This window comes from Protopterus annectens, chromosome 5.part0, assembly GCF_019279795.1.
Source record: "Protopterus annectens isolate FY-2018-M chromosome 5.part0, PAN1.0, whole genome shotgun sequence".
In the NCBI taxonomy this organism is placed as follows: Eukaryota; Metazoa; Chordata; order Ceratodontiformes; family Protopteridae; genus Protopterus; species Protopterus annectens.
In genome coordinates, this window is record NC_056735.1 from 732,701,585 (window position 1) to 732,726,429 (window position 24,845).

Sequence of the window (24,845 nt, forward strand, 5' to 3'; positions counted from 1 at the left end):
CCTTTACAGCCCCTGTCCATAACATGTTGGATTTTTTGGCGGAACTTTTTCGAGCAGGTTCCTCGTCTGCCACCATTAGGGTCCAATTGGCTGCTATTGCTAATTTTCACGTTGGTCTATCAGAGTCCAGTATCATGTCCCACAAACTGTGTAAGGCCTTTCTTAAGGGGACTTTTTTACTTAGACCCCCGGTTAAAGATCCCCCTCCTCCGTGGGATTTGAACGTGATATTAGCTTAATTGATTCTCCCTCCTTTTGAACCTGCGACTTCTTGTTCCTTAAAGTTACTCTCCTGGAAGACTCTCTTCTTAGTTGCCATCACCTCAGCCAGAAGAGTATCGGAACTTCAAGCCCTTTGTATTCGCCCTCCTTATCTTATTTTTCACAAAGATAGAGTTTCACTCAGGACTGATCCTTCCTTTTTACCCAAAATACCCTCGGAGACAAATCTCAATCAGGTTATTGATCTTCCTGCCATTTTTCCCATTTATTCAAACAGAGCTGAACAAAAGTTACACTATTTGGATGTTCACAGGCAATTACGCTTTTATTTGGATAGGACCAAGGAGACAAGAAAATCAGATCAACTCTTCCTGTCCTATGCTGAGGGCAAGCAGGGCCTACCAGTTTCTAAGATAAACTTGTCCAGGTGGTTGGCCTCTATTATTACCTTGATCTACCAACTGAGACATAAGGAACTCCCTAAAAAACCAAAAGCTCATTCCACCAGAGCATTGGCTACGTCGGTAGCTTTTCAGACTAGACTTCCAGTGGAATCTATTCGTGCTGCAGCCACATGGGCCACTCCTCATACCTTCATTTCACATTACAAGTTGGATGTGGCCTCCAGGAGTCAAGCTGATTTTGGTTCCACTGTGCTCAAGAGTCTGTTTCGATGAGCCACCCAGGGCTAAGGTGCTAGGGACGCTGTCCCATCCAGCAAGAATGAAGGCGAGATAGACAACTTAACATTAAGAAGTTATGTACCTACCATAACGTTCCATGTTAGTTGTCTTCATCTCGTCTTCTTTCTTGCATCCCACCCTCCATCCCCCTAGCCTGGTCAGGACAGAGAGGAATCTCTTTTTGAGGCCTTCTTCCTATGGTTGACTCCTTTTTAGGTTACGTCCTCCTCTGCTTGTAGCACTGTAGGTAAAACTTGTGGTGGGAATTTGTGTTTGTTCCTTGGTGTTGGCTCTACCTAACAAGATCTGGGTATCTGATGCCTAGCATTGTGGGATAAGGGGAGGCCTCGAGCCGGTAAATAGCTCTCGAGCTTTAGTAAAAGGCCGAGTCGGAGCCGAGGTTCGGCTCCGAACCCATCCAGCAAGAAAGAAGGCGAGATAAAGACAACTAACATGGAACATTATGGTAGGTACATAACATCTTCTTTTCTGCCTGTGCTATGTATAAGAGCCTTAACTGTGTTGCTCTAAAATACCCTCTCAGATTAGGTAATCCTAGTCCACCTTGTTTCTTGGTAGAATCAGTTTATCCCATTTGACAGTTGCTGTCTTCCCATCCCGGATAAAATCCTTCAATTCTTTTTTAATTGCTATCCTCAATTTCTCCTCTAGTTGTAAAAGTATGCCTGACCTGTGTATAAGACTAAAGGGACTTCAAACATTTTAATGGCTTGTATCTTAGTATTCATATCCATATAACAAAACTTCCAGATGTGAAGTTGTTCAATCTCACCGTTCATTCTTGACTGATGGGTTCGGAGCGGATCCATCGGCTCCGGTATGGCCTTATGCAAATCTCGAGGTCTTCCAGTAGCTCAAGGCCAAGCCCCTCTCCCATGATGCACTGTGAATTATCTCAGATCTAGTTTGCCGTGGCATCTTATTGGAGGTTCCAGTGCAAGCTCGGGCCAGTACTATTTAAAAATTATATTTAGCAGTTACTTAAATAATTTTTTGCTAGATTTTCTTAGATAAGTTAGATGGTTAGCTAGTTAGCTTTTATAGCTTCCTAAATCTCCCCTTCCCGTTTGTGATTATTAATCTTTAATATATTGGCCTCCTGTATATTGGCCTTAGTTTAGAGAGAGTGTGTTTGAATATTCTAGTGGTTTATACCGTTTTCTCTAGTTATTCAAATTCTTTGTCAGGCTCGTTTCTGTGTATGTGTGAGTTCAGAGCCTAGTAGCTTATTAATATTTTGTGATACATTTTTCTTAGTCTCTTTTGTGTGTGTGTGTGTTGTTAGAGCCTAGGAAATTGCTGATTATCTGCTCTGTGTATTTTTATAGCAGCATAATGGCAGATGATAAAGACAAGCACTCAGTCTGGTTTTAAAAAATGTCCAGACTGCAACCAAGAAATGTCTGTTATGGCTGGACCTGTATCATGTGTTTATTGTTTAGGAGCTGTCCACTTACAGGAGTCTTGTGCCATATGTCATTCTTTTTCTTCGAGAGTGTTGCTAGAGAGGAAAAGGAAGTTGATGGACAGGGGCTTGTTAAAGCATCCTTTTCAAGAGGCTTTGATTGACCAGGATGTGGCCAGCAAGTCCTTTTGATCTTCTGTGGAATCTAAGAACTCTAAGCAGTGTAAGAAATCAAAAAAATTGGATGATTCTGTGACATTGGCTCCACAGACCTTGGAGCTGACTGTCTTTTCTTTTTGGAGCCGGCGCACAGCCTTGGAGTCGGTATCCAAAGTGCCTCAATCACCATTGCTTCAGTTGGCACCATCAGTGCATTCATCTAGGTCATCGGTCAGCCTGTCAGATTTGGATATGGATCAATTGGTGTAGAAGCTTTTACAGGCACCAGGCCTTGCTAAATTGTTGTCTCTGACCCAAGCGGCTTCGGAGCCAAAGACCACTACTCCTGCTTTGACTACTACTCCTCCAAGCTGTACCGGCCCTTTGGAGCCAGAGGAAGCAGACCTGTTGATCGTGGAGCCTTTGGGGCCAAGACCTGTTCTAGTGTCCTCGGCTTCATCCACTCTGATGTCCTCTGTGCCGTCCGGGGACTCTAGGAGCCGACTTTCTCCAGTCGGATCTGGGGAGGATAGTCAGACCGACTTGTCTGTGCCTACTCTTCCTCTCGGGGCTTCGGCTTGGATGAGCTCCGCTCCTACCTCCTGCTCGGAGCCCACAGCCTCAGTGTAGGTGGGTTTGATGGTTCCTTCCCATAGGAGCCGTGGTGCCCTTGAGGCCATGAGGAGAGCTTGGTCCCCAAGACATCCTCAACTTCAGGCTTTGCTTCCTCATCCCCTAAAGTGCCTGTGTCTGTTCTGCTTCCATTGTCCAGGCTAGGTGTAGAGACCCAGAGCCTCAGGTAGCCCAAAAGGGTGCCCTCTGCTCTTCTGAGACCTCCCCAGAGGCTCCCACTGAGGAGGTTCCCAGGAAGAGATTGTGCAAGAGGAGACACTTGGATTCCCCACATGAGTCTTTAACGTCTGACACTGACTTGGATGAGTCAGAAGTGTCCCCGCAGTCCACCTCTGAGGATATCTCCTTTGCTGAGATACTTGAGATCCTTAGGCAGAGGGGTGATAGGCAGTCCAAAAGCCATAATGAGGATGATTCAGTTATCCTGAAGGCTTTCGGGTCTCAACCCTCCACCTCTTGGGTGTCTCCACCCTTCGATTAGCTCATGCAGTTGGTCTCTTGGAGGACGTGGGAGTCACCGGAGTCCATGGAGCCTGTTCCTAGGAGACCTAACAAGTTTATATCAGCTACACCAGATAAAACCTTCTTATCCAAAGGAATCCCTGTTGATGCCATGGTGGTGGCGGCGGCCACCAAAAAGGAAATGTCTGAGACTTCCTCATCTATTCATCCTCCTAATAGAGAGTCTAGGATAATGGATAGATATGGGAAACGCATGTTTAGTTCAGCGACTTTTGCTCTCCGCTCACTGAACTACTTAACCCATTTCACTAGGTTGCAAAGAGATCTCCTTAAGGAGTTGAGAGATGCTCTTCAGGGTATAGTAGCTGCAGTGGCCTCTGACAAAGTTGCTGCCCAGCTTGCTACCCTAAATTCTATTGTCAACTCATCCATGTGTCTCGTATCCTATGCAGCTGATGGAACGTGTAGGGCAGCGGATACAGGAATCGCCCTCAGAAAACATTCCTGGATGCGCTTGTGTTCCTTCGCCGAGCACTTTAAGTCATCCTTCGTAAACACTCCTTTTGATGGCTCATTCCTTTTTGGGCTTAAAGTGAAGGAAACTCTGACCAGGTGTGAACAGGAGGGAAAGGCTCTTGTCTGCCATCGGGGTCCGTTTTTCCACCCCTTCCTGGCCTTATCCCAAAGGCCAAAGGGGAGGAAAAATGTGGTTCCGGAAAGCCCAAGGAGCCTTTCAGGACACACGTGGTGACCCTCCCCCCCCCAGGAGCAGAGGAGGGGGTAATAGTGGAAGACTCCACTCTCGTGGCAGAGGGGGTCCGCAACATCAGGGTGACGGAGATCACTTCACTGGTCAACCCTACCAGCGCTCCTGATAAGAGGCCCGACTGTCCTGCTCTGGAGGCAGTCGGGGGTCGCTTTTCTTTGTATCCAGATGCCTGGCAAGAAATAAAAGACAGCTGGGTACAAAGTATCATTTCCAGAGGGTACTTCATACCATTCACCACCCCCACCCCCCGTCCATAAGGAGAATCCCGGACATTCCACCCAGTTACAGGGAACAAGCAACTATAGAAGTCCAGAAGTTGCTAGAAAAAATAGTCATCCAGCCAGTCCCAGCAGACCAAATGGGATCTGGAACTTACTCAAGGTTCTTTTTGGTTCCAAAGAAAACCTGGTACTGGAGACCCATTTTGGACCTCAGCAGACTCAACCAATATGTGAAGAAAGAGAAGTTCCGGATGGTCACGCTCCAGTCTATACTTCCCTTATTAGGGAAAGACAATTGGATGTGCTCGATAGATCTCAAGGATGTGTACTACCACATAAAAATGGCCAGGCCATCCAGAGGTTTCCTGCATTTCCGGCTGGGAGCCAATCATTATCAGTTTCGAGCCCTGCCCTTTGGTCTCACTACAGCCCCCAGAGTGTTCACCAAATGCATGGCAGTGGTCACTGCTCACCTGAGGTGTGTAGGGTTCCAGGTGTTTCTGTACTTAGATGATTGGCTCCTTACCACCGCCACCAGGCATCAACTGATTCAGGCAAGGGTGTACACTCTGTCACTCTGCAATCATTTAGGCATTACAGTCAACTCAGAAAAGTCTGTCTTGTCGCTATCGCAGCATATCGTTTTTATCGAGGCAGAGCTAGACACCTCAACCACCACTCTAAAGGCTACCAATCGAAAGAGTCTTCCTTCTTCATCAGCATGTCAGCACACCGGTTTTGAAAGACAGAGCACCAGCTTCAGAAGTTCTGAAAGTATTGGGTTTGATGGCTGCAGCAGTCATACCATTAGCAAGAATGCATATGCGGATTCTTCAGTGGCTGTTGTTCACTCAATGGTCTTACCAGGAACTTCCCATGGACCACACTGTATTGATTACGAGCTCTTGCAAGAAAGATCTCCAGTGGTGGTTGACGTATCTTCACATCACCATAGGACGCCCCTTTGTCATACCCCCTCCAGTAGCCATTGTGACCACGGACGCTTCCCTGATGGGGAGGGGGGGGCATTTTCAGGGAAAGTCTTCCCAAGGCACATGGTCAGATCAAGAGTCACACTTGAATATCAATGTTCTGGAGATGAGAGCAGTACTTTTGGCGTTGCAGTACTTCCAGGACTCTCTTCCTCTAGGAATGATTGCGATTCTGACCGACAATATGTCAGTAGTCTGGTACTTGAACAAGCAGGGGAGAACCAAGTCTTACCCCCTTTGCCGAGAAGCCCTCAGAGTTTGGCAGTGGCTGTTTCCTCCCAGCGCTTTCTATTGGCAACACATATCCCGGGGAGATCCAATGTGATAGCAGACAAACTGAGCAGGGCAGTCTTGTTGCCACATGAGTGATCCCTCAAGAAAGAGATTGCGGACAGGATTTTCTGCAAATGGGGCCAGCCTCGCTGCGACCTTTTTGCCAGCTACATCAACAGGAAATGCAGAAACTACTTTGCCCTGATTCCTCCTCCAGCAGAAGCCCTGAGGGACGCAGTCGTAAACAATTGGTCCCTGGGTCTCCTCTATGCATTTCCACCAATCCCATTGATACCCAAAGTTCTACAGAAAGCAAAATCCCTGGGAAGGACCATCATTCTTATAGCCCCTCATTGGCCTCTGCAGATTTGGTTCCCATTCCTTCGACATAATCTCTTGGAGGATCCCTGGATTCTGGACCCAGTTCCAGACCTTCTGACACATCCGTCGGGGGACCTTCATCCTTCTCTGCAGTCATTGAAGCTGACAGCTTGGCTGCTCCAGTTCCCCTCATAGCCAGGCTTAATAACTTCTCCAATGAGACAAAACAGATCATTTTGTCTTCTCATAAGCCATCCACTCGAAGATTATATCTTAGTAAGTGGAAGAGATTTTCCATATGGGCCTCTAAGCAGAACATTGATCCTTACCCAACCCCCTTGACATCCATACTAGAATACTTGACTATGATTTTTAACAAAGGAGCGGCAGCCGCCCTCCTTATTTGATTTTTCATGCTGACAGAGTTTCTCTTAGGACAAATCCCTCTCTTTTGCCCAAAGTTTGTTCAGAAACTAATATCAACCAAGTCATTGAGTTACCAGTTTTCTTCCCTAATCATTCCAACAAGTTGGAGTATATATGCTGCACAAACTTGATGTTCACAGATAGCTCAGATTTTATTTGGATAGAACAAAAGATATCAGACAGTCGGACCAACTCTGTTTCATTCTCTGAATCCAAAAAAGGTAGACCAGTGGCTAAAGCAACTCTGTCTAAATGGTTATCTGATTGTATCACCTTTGTCTACTCAGCTGCTAATATGCCTTTGCAACACAAGATTAAAATTCAGTCAACCAGAGCAATTTCTACATCCTCTGCATTCCAAGCCAAATTGCCTCTTGATAGCATTTGTGCAGCAGCCACTTGGTCTAAACCTCGTACCTTTATCACACGTTACAAAGTTAATAAGGCCTCCAGGGACAGGGCTTCTTTTGGGTCTGTGGTCCAGAAGAATGTACTCCTGTGAGCCACCCGAGATTGATGGTGCTAGGGACGCTACCCATCATTCAAGAATGGATGGCAAGATTGAACAACTTCACATTAAGAAGTTATGTACTCACCATAACGTTCCATGTGAGTTGTTCATCTCGCCTTTATTCTTATGTCCCTCCCCCCTTCCCCCTCCTGGCTGATAGTTGACCTAGATGTCTGTCTCATCCTGGTTGTTCAATTCTTCTTTCTTTCCATAGGAGGATAGCTCATTTATATGGTTATAGTACACGCAGCAAACAAGATCTGCAGTAATTCACAGTGCATTATGGGATAGGGGCTTGGCCTTGAGCTATTGGAAGATCTCGAGCTTTGCGTATGGCCATACTGGAACTGATGGATCAGCTCCGAACCCATCAGTCAAGAATGAAGGCGAGATGTACAACTCACATGGAACGTTATGGTGAGTACATACCTTCTTATTTATCAATTTTTGTATTATCTTCTGTTTAATCTGTTCCCACATATCATTTGCTGCTAACACAGAGTCATTTCTAATCCATACCCCTAAATACTTCATTTTATCATGTCCCCATAAATATGGATATTATTGGACCAGTTCATGTGTGGGTACATAATTTACCACTACTGCCTTTGTTTTAGCTTCATTAATTTTATATCCTGGGAAGATTTGAAACTGTCTTAAAATATTCCACAACACTGTAGTGTCCCTTTCTGGTCTTGTCATGTATAAAATAATGTCATCTGCAAATAGTCAGCTTTTCCTGACTACCTTACCGTTATATCCTTGAATTTCTGAGTCCCTTATTTTCTTTGCCAGTGGTTCTGAATATAATGCAAACAACAAAGTGGAAAGTGGACAACCCTGCCTGGTTCCTCTACTCAAGCAGAAATTATCAGAGAGGACCCCACCCACTTTAATTTGTGCCTTCAATCCCTCATATATTCTTCTAATCAACCTTATAATTGTATCAGGGAAAGCAGGTGCTTCCATTGCCCTTCTCATGAAGTTTCAGTCTACTCTGTCAAATGATTTCTCTGCATCAAGACCTGCCAATAAAAGTGATACTTTCTTAAGTTCTGCTTCCCTCCAGATCATCAATGTTCTGTTAATATTGTCAAATGTTTGCCTCCCCTCCACAAAACCACACTATATCTGTCAATTTTGGTGTCACTTTTGCCATTCTTTAGCCATTATAGACATAAACATTTTGTAATCAGGGTTTAGTATTGAAATGGGCTTCTATGAAGCTGGATCCAATGGATCTTTACCTAATTTAGATATCACTTTTACCACCACCTTCTTCCAGGATGCTGGAACAACTTCTTCTCTTAAAATACTGTTAAAACCTTCTAGATCTTTATCATTTTTTCCCTCCTAACTTCCAAACTTCTATAGGAATACCATCTATTCCTGGGGACTTTCCTGTAGATTGGTTATACGTAGACATTTTTATCTCATCCCTTCCTATCCTGTTAGTAATTGAGCCTCATCTACCTCTAACTTTGGCATATTTAATTCTTCCATAAACATTTCCATTTGTACCTTTTTTTGATTTCCATATTTCTCTGATTTATACAAATTTACATAAAATTTTTGAAATATTTCTAATACTTCAACATGATGTCTCGTTTTCTTCCTTGTTATAGGCTCCCTAAGCTTGGTGACTGCCCTTTCCACTTTTTGTTGCCTGAGTTTTTGAGCTAAAAGTTTTTGTGCTCTAGAATTATAAAAAAAAGTTGGTTAACCGCAATCTTTCTAAACTCATGCATATTATCAAGGTAATCCCTTATTTTCTGTTTAGCATTCTGCAGTTGCTCCTTTTCTTGTTCTGAGATATTTCCCTTATTTTGCAATACTTCAACATTTGTCAATCCGTCTAAATAATTTGATGCTGTTTAGCCATATCTCCCTTTCTTTTATTTCCAGTCTAGATGTTCATCGTGCATACAGCTACAGTCATAACAGATGGTTTTCCTGCCGTCAGGCAGGTCCTCGGTTGGCCGAATTCCAAAGTCTAGGTCCGGCGTCGGTTGTCGTCCCCTCCTCCCTGACGTCAGTGCGACAGGGGTATAAAAAATCTAGCCGATGCCATTTTCTTCAGTCTTTCTTGCTGCGCGGTGCCCGAAGCAGAAGCAGTTCGCAAGTGCCGGTCGGCCAGCTCCTGAGATTACGAATATTTTTCAACCAAAGTCTTCTTGAAAGCTAAGTACCCCGTTGGGGAAACTTTTCTTGCCTCAGACCGATGTCAGACAAAGTTAATAATTTGCATTTCATGTGGGAAGCAAATACCGCATAAGGATTTTCATTCCCTCTGCATTTCTTGCCTAGGCCCAGACCACGACATCTCGGCCTGTCGTTTTTGTGCTACATTCAACAGACGCACTATTAAGCGTCGGGCGGAGTTCGCCCAACACTATTTTGGCAAAAAATTTAATTACATTATGTCGGATACTCCGACTCCAGTTTTGAGTAAAAGACGCAAAGATAAGGACCAACATACAAGGACTTCTACTGACACCACGCCAAAGCCGACTACAGGTGGTCCGGTTCTCAGTGAGGCGCCTACGCAGCCCCTGACTACCGACGACATTTCATTGCCGGTGTCTTCTGTGCCCGAGGTCGCAGGCTCTTCGGCCCACATCCCGACTACAGATACCGAAGACACTCTTGGCGGTGAAACTCAGAGTTTAGACTGACCTGCCACCTCTCAAGGTGTCTACAGGCCCTCCTCTTCTTTTTCCATCAAGGCTTTCACTAAGTCTAAATCAGCCATGCATGCTAAAAGACAAGCTCCACAGGGCCCTTCTCAAGGCCCCATGCCTAAAAAGCAGATGCTCTAAATGGCTGAGGATTTGATTACTCTTATCAGGGGTTCTCAACCCCCCCCCGGTCAAAAGACCCAGAGTATTTGATTACTCTTATCAGGGGTTCTCAACCCCCCCCCCCCGGTCAAAAGACCCAGAGTGGAGGAAGAATCCCCCTCCTTGGACCAGGCCTCCATTATTTCAGAACATTCTGAAGACCAGGAACATTCTTACTCCCCTTTTGAAGATTCTGATGCAGAGGAGTCCATTCCCTCTGTCTCCCCCCCCTGAGGATTACTCTTTTGGGGGAACCTTACATACCTTGAGGGAACATTTCCACTGGGAAGGCCAAGAGTACTCAGACGCCAAGAAAAGGCTTAGGGATTTCCTCTTGCTCCCTCAGCACAGGCCTCTGGCTATACCCTCCTGTCTTAGACATTCTAGATGATGTGTATTCGGAGGCCTGCCTTAACCCAGATTCTTTACCTCCAGCTCCAGTCAAGCCTGACAGGTATTACCGGGTTCCGGACTCGCACCAATTCCTATACAAAAGCCATGCGGCTGACCCAGAAACTATATCACAGGGTCCCAAGGGAATTAAGGCCTCCACTGCTAAAAATCCATTACCTTCAGAGAGAGATTCCAAAGTTTTCGAAAGGTGGGGGGAAAAAGGTATACACCTCGGCCACCTTAACCATGAGGGCATTAAACTGTCAGTTCCATATGTTAAAGTACCAGCAATTTCTGTTATCACAGTTGAGAAGCAAAATGTCACAACCTGAACAACCAGACTTGAAGGAGTTGCAGGATTTGATACATAGTGCAGAAACAAGTGGGTAAACATACCTTGCAATGTGGTTTTGATGCTTTAGAGGCCTCATGTAGAGCTGCTGTTACAGGATCAGTCATACGTAGACATGCCTGGCTTAAAAAGCAAACCTTACCATATCATGTCAAAGCTAAATTACTAGATGCCCCTCTGCAAAAAGATGTATTGTTTGGTGTTAAAGCTGAGGAGGTATTAAAGAAAATGGAGGAAAAGGCAAAATCAATACAAACAGTAAAGATTTCCTACAGGTACAACCTCCATGTTTCAGTAGAAATTGGCCTTCCAAAAATTGGTCCTTTCCAGCCACGGACAGACCCCAAAGAGGTAGATACAGGCGTCCGAGGGGCAGAGGGCAATCTCAAGGATCGTTTAGAGGCAGACAATGGCAAGCACCCACACAAAGAGGTGGTGAGGATAGTTCACAGCCATTCAGAAAGCAGAACCAATGACTTTCCCCTTTACATGCCAAGCAAGGCTCAAATGGCAGCACCTTTATGCGGAAAACTGGCGTTATTTTCGAAAAATTGGCATATTGTCACAAAAGACAAATGGATCCTGGACATTATAGACAGAGGCTACGGATTCCACTTTCACATCCTTCCAAAAATGAGAGGCATGCCAAACCTGCCACACAATCAAAGGGCAGAGGCACAAAAACAAATTTCAGATCTCATGGACATGAAAGCTATTCAAGAGGTACCTGTACAAGAACAGGGTCAAGGTTTTTATTCCAGACTATTCCTGGTACCAAGGAAGGGAAAAGATTGGAGACCTATTTTGGACCTATCCATCCTAAACACATTTTTACTCGTGCTAAAATTCAAGATGCTCACATTACAGCAGCTTCTTCCCATGCTGGGCAAAGAGTCTTGGCTGGTAACACTGGACCTCAAGGAGGCATACCTGCATGTCCCAATCAGACAAGATTGCAGAAGATACCTCAGATTTCTTGCAGGTTCAATCCATTATCAATTCTCTGCATTGCCCTTTGCCTTATCTACTGCGCCCAGAGTGTTCACAAAATGAATGGCATCAGTAATCGCCTACTGCAGACTTCAAGGGATACAAATATACCCATATCTGGATGACTGCCTGATCCAAGCGGACAGCAAGCACATACTTCTGAAACATCTGGCATTTGTAATAATGTTGTTGAATTCTCTGGGATACACAGTCAACAAAATGAAATCAAGGCTAATGCCCTCTCAAACAATAATTTTCCTGGGTGCCAGCTTGGATACAAACACCCAGATGGCCTACCTCACGCCAGAGAAACAGGGGCAACTAACTCAATACTTCAGAAAACTGGCAACTTTCACCAGGCTGACTGCAAGGAAAATCTTGCAGGCTCTGGGATTCATGGCATCTTGCATCCTACTAATCCCATGTGCAAAGCTGCATATGAGGAAACTTCAATGGTACCTAAAAAATCTATGGTCTCAACACAGCCACAGTTTGGAAACAATAATACCACTAATTCCATGTCTTCAAAAGGAATTTCTGTGGTGGGCTCAAGCATGCCAAAGAAACACAGGTCTCCCATTCTGCAAGCCTCAAGCAAATAAAGTCATCACAACAGACGCCTCGGACTACGCCTGGGGGGGCGCACATGACAGATTGGTCCCAAACAGAAAAGCACCTACACATCAATCAAAAGGAAATGCTAGCAGTAATAAATACTATTATAGCTTTCAAAGACCTACTGCATCCAGGCCAGCTATTGATAAGGACAGACAACACCACAGTAATGTGGTACATAAACAAACAGGGAGGTACCTATTCATACCCCCTATGCAGGCAAGCCATGTCTCTTTGGAACATGGCTCTGGAATTACAAATCGAGCTTCAAGCACAGTACCTGCCAGGCAAGGAAAACACACTGGCAGACAACCTAAGCAGAAATATGACAGATCCACACGAATGGAAGTTGCATCCTCAAGTTTTCACAAAGATAATTCAAGCATGGGGAAGGCCAGACATAGATCTCTTTGCCTCCCACAGAAATCACCAATTGGCAAAATTCTGTTCAAGGACCTTTCATCCACAGGCCTGGAAAGTGGACGCACTCTCTTTCAGTTGGACAACAATGACAGTTTATGCCTTTCCACCTCTCCCTCTGCTGCCCAAAGTTCTATTAAAAACCAGAGCAGACAGACCAAAGATGATTCTCATTGCTCCAGACTGGACAAGACAACACTGGTACCCACTCTTGAAAAGCCTAACGCATTCCCCACCATGGATCCTGCCTCTAATGCCTCTTCTACTGACTCAGCACAACTTCAAAACTCTTCAGTCAGCTGAAAACACTCAATCTAGCTGCATGGAAGATTCCTTAAATTCACAACAGGCCCTTCTCTCCAAGGAGGTGCAGGATGTCATTTTGGAGGCCAGAAGGCCTTCTACTAGAAAAGCCTACTCTGCAAAATGGAAACGGTTTTGTGCCTGGAATGAGAAAAAGGGTCAGAATCCTGGAATACTGAATTTACCTCAAATATTACAGTACCTAGCTGAGATGCTAAGCAGTGGACTTTCATTCTCCTCCATCAAAATCCATGCCTCAGCCATTTCTGCAGAATAAAACACTGATCCTCCTTTATTCTCTCACCCCCTCTTAAGACAGTTCCTCAGAGGGGCTAAGAATATAAATCCCCCAAGGAAACAACCAGTACCTGCTTGGGACCTCAATTTCATTCTAGAAAAACTGACCTTGCCTCCCTTTGAGCCAGCTGCTTCAACAGAACTGCAATACTTGTCCTGGAAAACAGCCTTCCTCCTGGCAATCACCTCAGCTCGCAGGGTTTCGGAACTACAAGCCCTCATGGCTGTGCAGCCTTTCATCATTTTCCTTCAGGACAGAGTTGCCTTACGAACCAATCCGTCCTTTATGCCAAAGGTAGTATCCAGGGTAGCCTTGAGTCAGGCTATCCACTTACCTACCTTTTACCCTAATCCTCAAAACAAAGGGGAGAGACTACTACATTCCTTGGACATTCACAGACAGCTGCGTTATTATTTGGACAGAACAAAGCCTTTCAGAAAATCAGAGCAACTCTTTGTGTCCTATGCTGCAGGAGCTCAAGGGAAGCCTATTTCCAAACAGACCATCTCAAAGTGGATAGCCCACTGCATACGCTTTTGTTACTCTTTTCATGGTAAAACTGTACCTGCAGGCATCAGATCTCACTCCACAAGGGCCACAGCTACCTCTACAGCTTTCCTCAGGGGGGTTCCTACCAAGGATATTTTGGAAACAGCCACTTGGAGTTCTGTACATACCTTCTCCAAGCACTATCACCTACCATTATACTTCAAATCTAGAGCAGGCTTTGCCACTGCAGTCTTGCAGGGCATCCTGGCTCCTCCTAGTTCTACCTAGTGCCTACCACCCCTTTTTTAGCTTTGGGATTCTACCCATCTGTTATGACTGCAGCTGTATGCACGATGAACGTAGTACAGTTTTGTACCTACCATAAATGTAGATGTTCGAGTGCTAATACAGCTGCAGTCCAGGTTTCCCTCCCTCCTTCCCCTCTTGGGACAGGCCTAATGGCTAACACCTCCTCATAGAACCTGACTGGGGTATTCTTTTATGGTGCATTTGCTTGCAGCTACTGTTTTTTGATTATATTGCATTGCATTATTACATAATTTTATGTATTGCCTTCCTTCTGGGGGCACCTGACTTCTGGGGCAAGAAAAACTGAAGAAAATGGCGTCGGCTGGATCTTTTATACCCCTGTCACACTGACATCAGGGAGGAGGCAACGACAACCGACGCCAGACCTAGACTTTGGAATTCGGCCGACCGAGGACCCGCCTGACGGCAGGAAAACCATCTGTTATGACTGCAAGCTGTATTAGCACTCGAACATCTACATTTATGGTAGGTACAAAATTGTACTTTTTAAACTCCACTTTAATTTTATCCCACTTTTTAGCTATGTTTTCAGAAGACATATCTACCTTCTCTAGTAGCTCCTGAATTAATTCCACAACCCATTCCTTAAATTCTATCTTTTCAACCAGTAGGTGGGAAAGTGCCAGTGTTTCATTTTCATTTCATTTCATTACCTTGCGTTTTTATTTTAGTTATTTTTGGTGCATGATCTGAAATGGGTATTGGGTGAGTTTCAAAACCTTCAATTAAATGCACATGTTCCTGTAAGGTATTAAATCTATCTGGCCTAGCCCAGTTTTTGTATCTCGGTGAGTAATATGTAAATTCACTTCGAACTCCTAGTACTGACTTCACATCTTCCATGCCAAACATTTTCATAAATTTCTTCAAAAATCTACCCTCGCTTGTTATATTATCTTTTCTAGGACACCCAGACACATCTTCACTGTTGCAAACCAAATTCCATTCTCCACCTGTAAGTAATATTCCTTCCTGAAAGCTGATTATTTCTCTCAAAAATTTATTAAGCTCCATTATAGCAGTTTTAGGGATGATGTAAATGCATGCCAGTGTAACCCTCCTCCCTAGCCAGTAGCCCCTTAGTACTATGCATCGTCCATTATTATCTTTTTGTTTTTCCCCTCTTCTTTCACTGTTGAAGCTCGTCTTGCAATTAAAATAAGTACTCCTCTTTTCCTTTGCTCCAAATATTCCACTGAATAACTATCTTGAAAACCTTTCTTTATCAAATTCACTTGTTCAGGTCTTTCCAGGTGTTTCTCCTGTAGCATAGCTATTTGCACTCTACATTTTTAATATACTTCACTACTCTTTCTTTTTTATATTTACCTTTAAGACCAATTAGATTGAAAGACATTACGGAATGCATCATTTTCTTATATAGTTATTCTTACCACCTTTTATATATAACTGCTCTTTTGCTAAGTGTCTAGTTCCAACTTTTATGTTGCATGTATATACTGTTCAGCATGTTGGTCTTTTATAAAGTAGTTTCATGTCATATCCATTTGTGACCTTCAGATCTTACATAACGTTTAGTTTTTTTGAAAGCCCTCAAATAGAACAAACACCCCCCCAAAAAAAAAAACCCTCCTAAAACCTACGAACTTTACAATAACACACAAAACTATGTACATCTTCAAATATTGAAGTTTTTGCTTCCTAATAAGAACATAACATGTTCTTCGTATTTCATTGTTGAAGTCCTCACATTTGGGTTATCCCTGCCAGGTTAGCCCTTGGCCGACCCGAATACCAAGAGGCTTAGTATTTCTGCATCAGTTGCTGTCACTTCAGGACTGACGTCAGGTCATCAGTAGTATAAATTAAGACATTCGATGCCATTACATCAGTCTTTCTTGCTGCGGAGCCCGAAGCAGTAGCAGTTCGCACGAGTGCCGGTCGGCTGCTACCTGAGTTTCATCTTCCGAATTGAACCTGAATTCTTCTAAATTCAAGTACCCCGTTGTGGATCCTTTTTCTTGCACTAACCGATGCCAGAAAAAGTTAACAATTGTCTCGCCTGTGGAAAGCAAATACCACACTGAGACTTTAATTCTTACTGCGTCACTTGCTTAGGCCCAGATTACGACGTCCCACGCTGTTGCATTTGTGCTTTGTTCAACACCAGAACTATAAGTCATTGGGCCCATATTGTAGCTAGATATTTTCGCTTACAGTCCTCGAATTCCGATATGGCTTTGGTAAGTCATCCAACAGCAGATCTTCAGAAAAAACTTAAGGATAAAGACGGACAGACCGTACAGGTCCACACCTACCGACAACGCTTCCGTTAAGCTACTCTTCAATTCTCCAGTCCTCAATGAGGCGCTTTTGCACCCCCTGATGCCCAATTCTGTGGATTCACAGGTCACTACCAAGACCCTTTCAGAGTCCAGTATGCCGCAAAACTGTTCTTCGACTAAGGATCCTGCAGTTGTCTTTCCCTTGGATGGGTCCGGAGCCGCTGAGCAGGCACTGGCTTCTGAGGGAGTACTTCGCACTATCGAGTCTTGACACAAACTGACTACTTTTGCGTCTACTGTTCTTTCGAAAATTACCAAGTTTTTAAGGCCCAGGGTACGAATCATACCCAAGAAACCGACGACCCAATCTCAGGCACCTGCTTCCTTGCCTCAGTCTCAAATGCTTAAAATGGCAGAAGACCTTATCATGCTGATTAGGGGAAGCCAAGCTACCCCTTCCAAAAGAAAGAGATCTGTCCTCAGTAGTTTTGTCTGAACAGGAGTCTAATGAATCTGATGCATCTGAATATGAAGACACACACACTGCTTATGAGGATTCTGATGCAGAGGACTCCATTCCTTCAGCCTCTCCCCCTGAGGACCTTTCCTTTGGGGAAACCCTTCATACCTTAAGGGAGCATTTTCAATGGGAATGTTAGGACTACCCTCAGTCTAAAAAGAGATTCAGGGAATTCTTAGATTTTCCACAGCACAGACCCTTGGCCATTCTCCCAGTCCTGGATGTTGTGGACAATGTTTTCCTGGAATCCAGTTTGACTCCTAACACCCTACCACCTGCACCCAGAAAACCTGACCGGTATTAGAGTCCGTGACTCGCACAAATTTTTTTTTTAAAAATCTTACTGCTAACCCTGAGGTAATTTCTCAAGGGCCTAAGGGAATTAAAGCAACATACCATGGAACTCTTCAAACAGAAAGTGTCTTCCTTTCCTGCTTGTGCAGAATCTAAAGAGTTACAGGAGTTAATGCATTCTGCAAGTCAAGTAACTAAACATACCTTGCACTGTGATTTTGATGCCCTAGAAGCTTCTTGCAGGACAGCAGTCACCAGTTCTGTCCTTAGAAGGCATGCATGGCTTAAGGAACACCCCTTGCCAGATTATGCTAATTCTAAATTATTGGATGCATCCTTGCACAAAGACAACTTATTTGGCACCAAGGCAGAAGGAGATCTTAAAAAAGATGGAAGAAAAAGCTAAATCTATGCAGACAGTTAATGATGACTTACAGGTCCAGCCACCCAGGTTCAGCAGGCATTGCCCCTCCAAGCACTGGTCCTTTCCTGCTCCTACCAGGTCAGTTCAGACTAGACCCTGTGGAAGCAGACCCCCCCCAGACAGCAACCACAGGGAATGCAGAGATCAAAACAGTGGAATTCTTTCACTTAAAAAAACGGAGTTCTAAGCCACCCCCTCATGGTACGAACTCACAATGACTCTCCTTCCCCACCCCCTCCTTCTGCCCACCTTCACTTACCTTTAGGAGGAAAACTCTCCTTTCATGCAAGCACTTGGGCCACCATTACCAGTGACTACTGGGTCCTCAGCATAGTGTCCCAGGGATACAAATTTTCTTTCCACACCCTTCCAACTCCAACAGGGTTCCCAGATCTACTTCAAAACCAGTGGGCAGAGATGCAAAAACAAGTCTTTTCCCTGCTCTTTATGAGCGCAATAGAACACGTTCCTGCAGAACAGAAGGCCAAGGTTTCTTCTTCCAGACTTTTTCTGGTACCCAGAAAAGAAGGCATCTGGCGCCACATATTTGAACTATCCATTTTAAACAACTTCCTTGTCATACCAAAATTCAAAATGCTCACTCTCCGGCAGCTGCTACCCATGCTCTCCAATGGATGCTTGGCTAGCCACCCTAGACCTAAAAGAGGCCTACCTCCACATTCCTATCAGGGAATCATGCAGGAAATATCTACGTTTCAGGGCAGGATCTCTGCACTTTCAGTTCTCTGCACTTCCCTTTGGCTTATTTACTGCTCCCAGAGTTTTCACAAAATGTCTGGCTCCGGCCATTGCCTTTTGCAGACAAAGGAGTATCCAAATTTATCCATACTTAGACGACTGCCTAATTCAGGCAGACAGGAAAAGCTGCTGAAGCACCTGGCCTTTGTGAAGTCCCTACTGACTTCCCTAGGGTACACTATCAGTTAAAATAAATCCAAACAAGTACCCACCCAAAGGATTGTGTTCTTGGGAGCAAGCCTGGAGACAGCATCCATATGGCATTCCTTACACCAGAAAAACAAACTTACCTGACAGCCTGCTTCTCTCAACTAGCCACCAGACCCCAGTTGTCCGCAGGGAAAATCCTGCAAGCTCTGGGGTTCATGGCATCTTACATTGTACTCATTCCATATGCCAGACTGCATATGAGGAAACTTCATTGGTACTTAAAAAGCCTTTGGTGTCAACACTCTCAAGACCTGGAAACTCTTATACCCATGATACCTTGCCTCAGGAAAGATTTCCTTTGGTGGGCAGCAGCTTGCTCCCACAACAAGGGACTACCTTTCTCACCACCCCCTGCCGCTCACACCCTCACCACAGATGCATCAGACTGTGCCTGGGGTGCACACCTGGATGGCTGGTGCATACAGGGTCAATGGAGCCCACAGCAAATCCATCTGCACATCAACCAAAAAGAGATGTTAGCTGCCCAGCTCGCATTGAAAGCTTTCAGGCCCCTTCTTCTCCCCAGGGGGCTCTCCTGATCAAAACAGATAACACCACTGTGATGTGGTACATCAACAAGCAGGGAGGGACTTTCTCTTATCCTCTATGCAGGCTGGCCATGACCCTTTGGCACATAGCCCCTGCCATGCAACTCCACCTGTTAGCACACTTCCTACCAGGTTCTCTAAACTCTTTGGCAGACCACTTAAGCAGAAATCTCAAATCTCCTGGACCTAGATGAGTGGCAGCTAGACAAAAGAACCTTCACCCTAATAACTCAGAAATGCACCCCGGAGGTCAACCTCTTTGCCTCCCACACCAGCCATCAGCTCAGCAAGTTCTGCACCAGGGAGCATCATTGCATGGCTTGGAATGTGGATGCCCTGTCCTTCCCCTGGGTCAGTCTATCAGTCTATGCCTTTCCTCCACTACCACTCATCCCCATGGTACTGCTCAAAATAAGGAGGAAAAACCAAGGACAGTTCTTATTGATCCAGACTGGCCTCGCCAGCACTGGTACCCACTGCTGTGCAGCCTGTCCCCACTGACACCATGGCATCTCACTCAGACCCCAACCCTCATGAGCCAGAGGGAAGGAGAATTCATGCTTTCCAAATTGCAGACCCTCAATTTGGCAGCTTGGCTTATTCCCTAGCACTGACCAATCTTCCAACCTCAGTAAACAGGTTATAGATGTTATATGTGAGGCCAGACGCCCTAGCACTAGAACGTCTTATGCTAACAAATGGAAATGGTTCTGCACCTGGATTCAGGCTAAGGGAGCTGATACGACACAGCCCTCCCTCCATCTTATCCTGGATTACTTAGCTGACTTGCTACACAGTGGTCTCTCTTATTCCTCTGTTAAAATTAATGTCTCTAACATCTCTGCTCATTTCCCCACTGAGCAGCCCCTTTTCTCACACCCATTGATCAAACAATTCCTAAGAGGGGCTAGCAACTTGAGGCCACCCAGAAGAGCACCTACCCCAGCTTGGGACCTTAACTTTGTGTTGGGAAAGCTCACCCTACCCCGCTTCGAACCAGCATCTTCAGCAGAGTTAAAATTTCTCTCCTGGAAGACTGCTTTTCTTCTGGCCATCACTTCAGCCTGAAGGGTCTTCGAGCTACAAGCACTCATGGCTGTGGAGTCCATTGTCGTCCATACTGACAGGGTTTCCCTCGGGACTAACCCATCCTTCTTGCCCAAAGTGGTGTCCAGTGTGGCTCTTAACCAATCCTTTCCTTTGCCCACCTTTTTCCCTAACCTGCAGAACAAGGAGGAAAGGATCCTGCACTCTCTAGATGTGCACAGACAGCTCAGATTTTATCTAGACAGGACTAAATCATTCAGAAAGTCTGATCAATTGCTGGTTACCTTTGCTGCAGGGGCAGAGGGCAAAGGCATTTCCAAACAAACAATTTCCAAATGGATAGCAGACTGCATCAGTTTCTGTTACCAGCAGCACAGAAATCCTCCCACTAAGGGGGTCATGACTCACTCCACCAGAGCCGCCTCCACCTCTGCAGCTTTCCTCAGACATGTCCTCACCAGGGACTTCCTGGAGGCTGCCACCTGGAAATCTGTTCACACTTTTACCACACACTACCACCTGCCTGTCTTCTCCAAATCCAGGACAGGCTTTGCCACTGCAGTCTTGCAGGGCATCCTAGCCAGCCCCTAGTCTCCTTGACTGCCTCCACCCTTTCCTCACCTTTGGGAATCAACCCAAATGTGATGACTGCAACAGTGAATCACGAAGAACATAGTACAGTTATGTAGATGTTCAAGTGTATGCAGTGTTGCAGTCCTGGTTTCCCCTCCCTCCATCCCCCTCTTCTTTCTTCTCTCTCTCCTTACAAGGGACATTTTGGTATTTGCTTTCTACTGGTGGGGTTCTTCCACCAGAACCTGTCCCACTTGGGGGCTCCTGACAGGGTAAGAAAAACTGATGTAATGGCATCAGCTGCCTTACTTTATACTACCGACAACCTGACATCAGTCCTGAAGCAACAGCAGCTGATGCAGAAATACTAAGTCTCTGGTATTCAGTCCGGCCGAGGGCTACCCTGGCAGGGATAACCCAAATGTGATGACTGCAGGAGTGAATACACTCGAACGTCTAATTTATGGTAAGTGTACATAACTGTAGTTTCTAAGTTGATAGCTACACAGACGGGCTAAAATTAACCAAAAAGAAAGGTTAGTCATACTAAGACGCATGGTATAGCCTGTGCTATTAGTAAATGCTATTTAATTTTTTATATCTATATAACTATCCCAGTTGAGAAAACACTTGAATGCTTTCAGTAAACACTTTCTCCAAGCCATTTTTCTTTATCAAATTGTCTTCTAGTGACATGCAAACCAGACACTGAACTGCTAAGGGTACCTTGTTTATCAGAAATAAAGACCGTATTCAGTATTCTTTTTCATTTACATGCTTGTTACTGGATAATGCCTATGGTTTTTACCCAGTCATTTCCCTATGCAAGCATGGGAAAAAGCACACTGATGTTTATTTTGTCATACCCTCTTAACCAGATGTTTGTACACTCCTCCCTCCTCTCTTCCCCCTCTCATTCTTTTTTTCATTTCATTGCCTACATTTTTGAAAACTGGACAAAGGGTAAACAAGAAAAAAGAAAAAAAAAGCACCTGTTTATATAAGAATCCCCATTGCATTTAAAGAAAACCTTAGAGAACTTTACTTCCAAGTCTAACTGGTTTTGTATTACCTTTAAAGCTGTCACACCTCGGAAAACCCGTGATTGTTTTCAGGGAACATTATGTCCTGGCCAGTTTCTCTGTTCTTTTTTTTTTCTTTTCCCTCAGCTAATCCCCTTCCACTAGACTGTCTCCAAGGAGACATGCAACAGAAATGCTCCTTAGTATACATATTTGCAAGGGCTAGAAAAACAACCTTATAGTGCTCAATATTCTTTCTTTTTTTTTTCATTTTCTTGCTCTCCGTTTTAAAACCAAGGTCCTTAATCAGTCATTTTCCCATGAAAGAATGAAAAAGAAGCACATCAATTTGAACTCTGTCATGCCCCCTAAACTATGCTCCCTCTTTCCTTTTTTGTGTGTTAATCATTACATTGTCTACGTTTCTCAAAACTGCACAAGAAAAGAGAAGAGGGGAGAAAAATTAAAACACCTGTTTACAATCCCCATTACACCCAAAAATAGCATGCAAAGAATACCATTTGTTGAATAGGTTTGTCCGACTGAGCTGAAGAGCCGTATTTCAACAGCAGCCCGGGGAGAAAAGCTCCACCATGTTATACAGTTTTCATTATAAATTAACATTAAACAGCAATGTTACAGAACTGTTACAAGGCATTAAGTAGCAATACAGTGTTAAACAGTGTCAGTAATTAGGAGTATAGCAAAGCTCTTTCAAGATGTATTAAAAGAAATATGTCATTAAGATGAATATAGTTTGGGGGGGTAAGTGGTTACAAAAACTCAGTTTTATCATAATGTAGTTGCATGAAGGCAAGATAGTTACAATACAATGTTTCTCTGAGGCGATTTGCTTAATAGGTTTTAGAAGACAGTAGAAAGAGTAGTCAAGGAAGATTAGAGAGAGCAAGTGAGAAGAGTGAGTTAAGGGCAGAAAGTAGATTAAGGTATGGGAAGTAGGGGATGTTTAAGGAGGGGAGAGTGCAGTGGCAGGACCAGTGACTTTTAAAGGGCAGATGCATACAATACTATTAAGAAAAGAAGGTGTATCCTTTACTTACAGTTAGCGTTCTCCCCTCTCTTCTCCTCCCCAAAGCATTTTTCCAAACATTAATGACATGAAGTAGGGCATATACTTGAATCCCCCACTCAGCAAACAAATTTTGAATAAGTCCAGTGTTTCCAGATTTTCTTTTGTTATCATATTTCTCAAATATAATTAATACTTTGTAATCCCACATTAAGTTACTGATTATATTACTGCTCTTCTCCGTCATCCAGATCCTGTCTCTGCTTCATTTCCACCATACTCTCAATTCTTCTGGTCAACTCTCTTGCTCCTTTCCTTCTTTCCTACATTTTCAGTTGAAATACTGGAAGAGGTTTCACAGGTGTAGTCTGTCTGTGGTATTTATTACCAGAAGAGTGAGAAGCTGAATTTTCTTCTGTTTCACAGCGCAGTTTTTGTTGGACCAACTTCTGTATTTCCTCCTTAGCATGCACTTTATCAAAAAATGATTTTATCCCTCCAGTGAAGAATACCTTGAAGAAAGCTGGATATAGCAGTTTGAAGCTCACACCTGCATCTCGGCATTCTCTGACTAGAAGGATGAATTTGCTTCTCTCTTGCCTGGTGTACAATGAGTAATTATTTTCCACAAACACTCTGCTGTCACCTACTTTTAGTATTTTGTCCTTCTCCCACAGTTTTGACAAGATCAATTCTTTCTGCTGGGTAGGATTGCATACTTACTATTAAAGGTCAAGGTTACTTTCTTATTGCTAGAGTTGGAGCATACACACGATGTGCCTGCTCAGCTAATAAATCCTGCTCTGGAATATACCAGTCTAGCTGCTTATTTCTTCTTTCGTAAATTTAATGCAGTCTCTTTCTTCCAGCTTCTCTGGTATAGCTGAAAATCTCAGGTTTTCCCTATGTGTGCTCTGTCCTCTAATTCTATTATTTTTTTGAAACATCTCTTACTGAGCAGTCTCATATTCAGCCAGCCTTTTCTTCATTTCTACCTCTGACTTTTGCAGCTTTATAACCTCATCTGAATATCTATTTAAAGCTTTTTCCATTTGTACCAGTCTTTTGTTTGTGTTATTGTACCCTATCAGTATTTTGTTGATTTTAACCAGGTCTTTATGCAGATGTCCTTCAAGGATGCATCTGCAGTCCTTACAAATGGGTTGTCCTGTCGTCAGGCAGCCCTTCGGTCAGCCGGATTCCAAAGTCTGGGTCTGGCCTCGGCTGGTGTCGCACTTCACCCGACGTCATAGCTGCAGTTGTTCGGGTATAAAGGCATCAGCCGACGCCATTTTCCCCAGTCTTTCTTGCCGCGTGGCGCCCGAAGCAGAAGCTGTTCGCAAGTGCCGGTCGGTCAGATCCAGAGATTACTACTACCGAATACTACTTCGAAGACTTCTAAAAAGCTAAGTACCCCGTTGGGGACTCTTTCTTGCCTCAGCCGATGTCAGAGAAAGTGAATAACTGTTTATCTTGTGGGAAACAAATACCTCATAAAGATTTCCACTCCTACTGTATACATTGTTTAGGCCCAGACCACGACGTAGCAGCTTGTCTAGCCTGTGCTTCTTTTAACTGACGGACGCTTAGACGTCGGTCGGAGTTTGCTGAACAAATTTTCGGCTCTGATTTTGCCTACATTATGCCGTCGGATCCTCCGACAACGCAAATTTCCAAAAAACGAAAAGAAAAGGACCGACACTGGTGGTCCGCGGTCTCGGCCGAAACCGCCATTAAGCAAACCGCGAGTGTCTCGGTTTCGGCCGAAACCGAGCAAGCGGTTCTTTCTCCAGCCGAAACCATGCCTTCTACCGAGGCCTCCTCTAACCTGGTAGAATCGGCTTCTGAAATCCAGCCTTCTGTTGCGGTTTCTCAGGAATTATCAGACACAATTCCCCTGGACATTTCAACCCCTGCACGTGGAGCTGCTAGGCCTCCTGCAGCAATGTCTATTAAGGCCTTTGCCAGGGCTAAAGCAGCCAAAGCTTCAAAAACTGTGCCTGCCAAACCCCCCTCACACAGGCCCAGCACTAGCTCTCATATG

At 44.5% G+C, this 24,845-nt stretch overlaps 1 protein-coding gene across 1 annotated transcript in view; it reads left to right on the top strand.

The window, feature by feature from the left end:
* Window positions 1-24,845, top strand: part of DYNC2H1 (dynein cytoplasmic 2 heavy chain 1) — a 6,555,988-nt gene that overhangs the window by 1,164,598 nt on the left and 5,366,545 nt on the right. The window lies entirely within an intron of this gene.